The sequence below is a fragment of the Colias croceus genome, chromosome Z, assembly GCF_905220415.1.
Source record: "Colias croceus chromosome Z, ilColCroc2.1".
Lineage (NCBI taxonomy): Eukaryota > Metazoa > Arthropoda > Insecta > Lepidoptera > Pieridae > Colias > Colias croceus.
Genome location: NC_059568.1, coordinates 4,191,569 through 4,198,667, shown reverse-complemented (window position 1 = coordinate 4,198,667; position 7,099 = coordinate 4,191,569).

Sequence of the window (7,099 nt, the reverse complement as noted above, 5' to 3'; positions counted from 1 at the left end):
AAGAAGAAAGAAGAAGCATTTTCCAAGAAGCATTTCTGAATTTAGGATCATAGGAGCATAACAGGATTCTTTAATATCATACATTTGCTTGCCTTGTCAGATTATGAGACAGCACGACAAGATAGACTGACAACAACGTGATCCTATAAAGGTTTAGCTGTTTTTTTTTTTTTGTGATTAGCATCCTAGAAATTAGAACAGAATTAAAAAATAACCAACGACGAAGTCCAAATTCGCACATTTAGTTTTTTTTTTCCTTTAGCGAATTCCATAACGCTTTTTTTATTATTTTTTGGTACCTAAAACCATTTTTGTGTGGGTAATTGTGCGCAGTGATAGGACTTAGAAATCCATTTCAAAAATGCACTTTTTTGGTTTAATATTTCAATAAGGAACAATAACGAATAAAGAACGAACAATCAAAAAACAGCATCACCATGATAAACAAAATACCTGCTTCTACATCTTTACTTCATATTTTTACGTTCAGGTGGTTTACTGTGTTGACTTAAAGCTATACTAATTCCAGTTTGAGAAAATGCGTTAGATAAAAAGCCAACGACGTAATAACCATTATATTGATGAACTAAAGAAAGACACAGGGACAATATTTTTCATCAGTTGTTTTAAGACATAATAAATATAAAATAATACACTGTAAAAAAAACCAGTTAATACAAAATAATCACAAAATAGTTCAATTTTATCAAATGTTTATTTATAATTACCATACACTTAAAAATAAGGCTAAGACACATCAATTCCGAAATAAGTACATGCATGAAACGAATACAGCCCGAAGGGATTATAGTTTTCATAAACAATTACGCAATATTAAACACCAAATGTATGTATACTTTCAATTATTGATCAAAGCTTTAATATATTATGATAATATAAAATATAATATTCTTGCCACAACCACATTAAGTACCGAAGACTTTTATAAATAATTCCTGATTAAAATTTCAGGTTGGGGCATTTTTATATACAAAAATAAATGGGAAATATATCAATGGGGCGGGCAGGGCAAAAACAATCAATATAATTTCGTTTCTAATCCATTAAACATATCATTTTCCAGTTTAGCACAGAATGAGGTAAAATAGTTACGTTCGTTATAAATAGGAATGAATACATGAGAAACAAAAGCATAACAAGAGCGTTCGCGCACTGGCGTTTTACGCGCAATTTGACCGAAACTTGTATCAGATCTTTCGTATGCACTATGCAAAAACCGGTAGTGCGCGACGACCCGAAACCTATATTATAATACTATTAAACAATCTTACATACATTCACACGCTATATGACATAATGTGACACACAAGTAAATGCTCGCAGTTAAAATGTATTCTATGTAGTCTATGCAATTGTAATTATTATACTATGAAAATTATATTACAAAATTCAAATACTGAAGACGCATCCGGTTTTACTAATTCTAGCCATGTCGTACATATGGTTATTTATAAAGGGTGCACTAAGCCGAACCAGGGCATTATTTCCTTGCAAAAATAAACCTTTCTAAATATATATAAAATTCTTGTCACAGTAATAGCGTTTTGTACTGTAAAACAAAACAGCGAAATCAACAGAAAAATATAGATTTCTCAGACACAAAGTCAAAATTCATGAAACTGGGAATCACTCACTAAAATGTAAAACGTGGCCTAGCTACGGCTTAGTAAACCCTTGAACAATACATTATAGATCACAAAACTTCAATCCCAGCCTACTCCCTATCCAGGTATATCTGCTATTGCAAAAGGACGCAACATAAATGTATGAAAGTGATATTTAACAATTCCAAGCTACGTTCCGAGATTCGACCAATAGAGATTAAGTGCCCTTACGCACTAGCGGTTAACCGCGGGGGCGGCTAACCGCGCGGTTAACCGCGGGGGCGGCTAACCGCGCGGTTAGCCGCTTTCCCATTTTAATATGCAACCGCTTATGATTGTACGCACTAATCATAAAAGCGGTTGCATATTAAAATGGGAAAGCGGCTAACCGCGCGGTTAGCCGCCCCCGCGGTTAAACGCTAGTGCGTAAGGGCACTTATTGCTACACATACAACTTGATATTCTCACAGCCATCAAAATTATGCAATGTATAAGTATTGTCAACTGTCACTTTCATACCACTTTATGGGCCCTCTTCACAATGACCAACGTGGTCGAGTCTACATGTCTATGATCGGTCGTCATTGTTTATTTATAATCGCCGTTATGGCGGCAAACATCGACGATCATTTGTTGGGCCAACGCACTCGATTGTGAAGATGGTCCATTAGAGTCAAAGTTTAATTTGACATTGGAGTCGTATGGACGCAACGGTGTATCAAATTATGATAAATATAAAATAATTTATTGCTGATTCCGAATTCAAATAAACTGTAACAAAATATTATTTCGCTTTGCAGATACATAATTAATTATTAAATCATATAATTGCAATAATGCAATGGTTTGATGCATGTCTGTAATGATCTGAGACCACTCTTATAGGTAAGCTTATTGTAATGTCATTAAAGAGAAAGAGACTACAATATATTATCACATGCCATCCAAATAAACTGCTCACTCAAACAGAATCGTATTACACCAATTATTATGTATATATTTACCGACAAAATTTAGAGATTACGTAATATAATGTTATACAGAAACACATTTTCTGGTTACATTATCTAACAATCGCGCTGAAAATTAGTTTAATATAATTTTTCTAAGTTAACTTACATTTATGATATAGTAAATTGACGATATTATAAGAGCCAATAGAATTGCGCGATATTCAAATTATTATTATACATAAAATTGCGCATGTATAACAAATGAAAGACTGAAACTTAAAGATGACGAAAAGATATGAATAAAATGTTGTAAAACCCAATTAAACTTTCCAGAATACAATTAATAATGTGCAATTTTCATACTTAAAAGAAAATGTTTATAAACCAAAAAAGTAAATGAAACAGCAAGATAGAAAGTTGTTATAATCCTAATTATTTAAGGGAATGATAGATTGATGAACAAAATATGTAAAGTGAAAGAAAACAAATGGTTCCAGTCTTTCAGATTTCATCAAGCCTTTATCAATCTTACTTTGTACAAATGTATCATCAATGATATATTAGTCGGAGTCGTAGTAACTCGAAAGATATAGTCTAACATTTTTAATTTATATGAAAATGACATACGATAGATGGAATTAAGATAGTCCGTGGATGGATCTCAGATATGTCCGACGTGATACAAAGCTACGATCGATACGACATATCGTATAGTGTAAATATCGTCACGTGTAAGCACGAATGTATTCATTAATTGATAAAACCTTCCCATCACGTGTAGTTTCATACATTACAGAATATATACTAATTTAACACCTATACGTTATAATGCACTATGAAAATATTGTCAATGTATTTAATATATACGCTATAAAACGAGATATTATATAGAAAGATAGTGTTGTTACAAAAATATATATTTTCGATTATATCAATACTATACACACGCTATTCTACTGGGGTTAGTGTCGATAGTTACCGCTAAATACATCCCACATACTTCATAAGAAAAGCCACTAAAATTGCTATGTTTCACAAAGCTAGAAATAATAACGCTAATTCTAAAAGTTCCTTCCAATTGTCTTTATTGTTTAGACACAAGAGAATGGCACATGTGGTATACAAAGACTAATTTGATTGATTTTTTAGCAATTTTACTAATTAATAATTCATTTAGAAAGAGACAAAAGATAGACCGGTCGGCGAACAAAATTTCTCAAAATTTTGCATCTTAATTAGATCTGATAAGGACAAACGTATCAGAATTATAATACCATAACTAAAAATATAAAAAATATTCCCCTTTCCAGCACATATTTACGATTCGCGGAAATCTCAAATATTTGAATCCGTCAAAATTCAAGAGTAAGGTAGTATATACTTCCTTCCTTATAAGGTACATATATACGAGAAGTTCTGAGATTGTTTAAAATTCGGATTACATCAACGCAACATCGGTTTTCTCTTTCTATTATTGTTTATTTATTTATTTATTCATTTATTATTTTACCAGATTATACCATTATCTATAAGTAGCCAAGAAAATAAACAGTACATTCATCTATGAAAACTGCCTTAAACATTATTTTAAATTTAAATTACATCTTTAGGTTATATTATTCTATCGATATTTGACACTTTACAGTGTATAGGCCTGTGGATACTTGCATTGATCATAGATCGAACAGTCCTGAATTAAATATATCAATTCTAGATCTATTTCGACTGCGATTCAATAATAATCCAAATCTAATATTTATTACTAAATGCAAATTATATATATCGTATAGAAGACATAAATGCATTTCTTAAATATGGTATTTTTATAGTAATTATTGAATTACACATAAGCCTACATATACACACACATAATTACTGTCAAAGAGAAGTTAAGAGTTTATGAACTTGGGATATTTCCTCAAATATTGTATCGAATACGCTATAATATTATATTCTATATTAATACCAATATAGTATTGATGATCGTACGATATGCAACTACTTTTAAAATTACCCAATGTTCATCAAAATGCTATATTTACTTAAGAAAATACGTTTAGACCTTTAGATTTTTAGCGACAACGATTACATACACTATTGTTTTATATTACTATAATAAATTTGCAATATAACAAATAAAATATACGATAAATAAGGTGTCAATATTATGCAAGAGACTTCTGATAAAATTAAATTCTTAAATTATTTTGTACCAAATAGGTGATAAATTCCTTAATGTTTTTCCAAATGTTCAAATGAGATTTTTCGATAAAATTATAAAGATCCACCCTTGACTACAACGTTAGGAGTGAATAAATTCGGAATTACAATAATTGAGATTTAAAATTCTTCATAATAAAAAATTATTAAAAACGAAATAAATGATAATCCTGGTATTTTTTTATAACTTCTACTTAGTATACGCCTATTAAATTTTCTTATTCGATCGTTAAATTATAACATTATTAACAATTTAAAAAGAATTCGTTGCATTATCAAAGACATATTTTGAGCTAAAAGAATATGACAAAGTGTCCAAAGAAATTGAATTTGAACGCAACAATATAACCAGTTATTAAAAATAAATTTAATTTTAAATTGTTAATATTTTATACGATTTAGGGCCGATTTTTCAATCCTTGGTTAAAATTTATCCGTCCAATAAAGTATTACACGAACATTTTAAAATGGCACCTGTTAACTGTCATATACGGACAATTATTAGAATACGTTTTTGAAATGGTAGTTTAAAACGTTATTCGATGAATAAGTTTTAACCAAGGACTGAAAAATCAGCCCTTAGTTACAAAAGCTAAATATTTAAAATGTAGGTACATTAAATACCCAAAATAACACCCGGTGTACTAAAATACGCCTTTGATACGCACCTTTCACTATCGTCGCAAAGCTATATAAATTTATAAATTTATTAAAAATCAAACAATATTAAACCTCACATAATACGAAACATAATGTACAAGCACTACAATCTTAAGTAAATCAAGATCTTTGGTTCGGCACAATGATCAAGTCCTTATCCAATGTTTTGGAGACAGCAAAACGCACGCCCGGTTATTTTTCTACATAATATTAATTATAATCAGTTATATTCTCTATATTTTTACTAAATTAGGCATTTTTGATCATAACATAGGATACAAAAGCCTTGGCAACCTATTGATAACTTCTAAAAATATTTTTTAGTATTTTACTGTTTTCAGTATAAATTTGAGAGAAACGAACCGGACGCAACCGCTATTGAACTATCAATTAAAGCCGATAAATAACAATGACTATAATCCAGGAAACGACAAATCGACGATCTATGACTCGTTTGTCAAACCTAACCTATCCGTCTAAATATAGTATAGACTCTAGATAATAATATATCCTGGATATTGTTAGTATCCTAACGCTCATATAAAATTATATTTGATCATTGAGAACGTCCGTGCTATTATGTGAACGTATCTTTATACTTCTATATATCGATGTAATAAATTAAAATCTTAGTTTAATAGCACGTAATCCTTGCAGGGAATTACGCGTCAAAACATTTGTAGAGTCCAGTGAATTACGCTTTATTTAAAAATTATTTTTCAAAATGCACGGAAAAAGTAAACGGCCATTCAAATGGCGGTAACCGTATCGTAACCTATATAAAAAGTCAGCCAATTGAATCGAAGTATCTTCGCGCAAAATAGGGATTGGCTTAAATATAACGTTCCAGTTTTAAACGGGAAACATTTTCGCATTTACAAAACTAGCGATATATCAGTTTCCTTACCACAAAACCTACTAAATTTTCCGCGTACTTGGCTTATGCCCCACTGTTTTATAATATTTAACGATAAATTACAAAAAGGAATGTATTAGTACTGCGTGTAAACGCATTACTCGCAACACAGAAATGCAATAGTGAATATGTTATAGCCATTAATTTACTTATACGTAAGCTAGTCTACTTTGCACATTCCTATTAATCTTCGTACTGAAAAGCTAAGTATATGAGATTCTCAGAGTTTTAGGAGACAAAAAACTTATCTATGTAAAATTTGAGATATAACATAGTTAGGTTTGCCACCAGCCATTCTTAGAATGGATACCTCAAACTTGATGGGATATATGACAGAGAAATAGTTATATATTTGATAATATTACTTCATTATTATTTATTCATACGTAATAAAAATAATGTGTAAACAATATTAGAAATTTTAAGAACACTTCAACAGGTTTTTCTTTGAAACAAAAATTTTCACTGTAGTTTTATTTAATTTTACGTATATCCCATTATTCCGGGGTGTGGTACTTTAGTTCTGAGTTGTTTCATTATTTAAAATATGTAAATAAAATTAAATGGCTATAACGGCATACAAATTTCCCCGCAATTAAATTGCATCTAGCAATATTAACTAAATCTGAAAGGCCGCGGCACAGCCGCAAACTAACACTAAACAGAACATGTATTATAAATTATATTTATTTCACTCGTATGCGAAATTCCTTCAGACTGGAAAA